Consider the following 412-nt stretch of genomic DNA (forward strand, 5'->3'; position numbering starts at 1 on the left):
TATGGTATAACCGACACGTGGGCTATGAAAGGAACTTGATTTGTTGTTAACATAAGTTATAATCATGAATGCTTGACGAAATTTACAAGTATTAGCATTAATTGAATAAGATGACTAATGTAATCATGTTAACAATCTATAATCTGATTAGAACCTCCTTTGTGTGTGGTTTCCAATTGAAGAATAAGAGTTTATTCTATACTTGTTTGACATACCATTAGTGAATCCTCTAACCTTGACATTTGTTATTATCATTGTTTAATCCTTACATTAATATTCCATCTCAAAGTTCTCATCATCTTTTTCTTCTTTTTCTCCTTTTTTTTCTTTATTATTATTATTATTATTATTATTATTATTATTATTATTATTAGTACTACTACTACTACTATTATTATTAGTATTACTACTA

The sequence above is a fragment of the Populus euphratica genome, unplaced genomic scaffold (genome assembly GCF_000495115.2).
Source record: "Populus euphratica unplaced genomic scaffold, PopEup_1.0 scaffold370.1, whole genome shotgun sequence".
NCBI lineage: Eukaryota > Viridiplantae > Streptophyta > Magnoliopsida > Malpighiales > Salicaceae > Populus > Populus euphratica.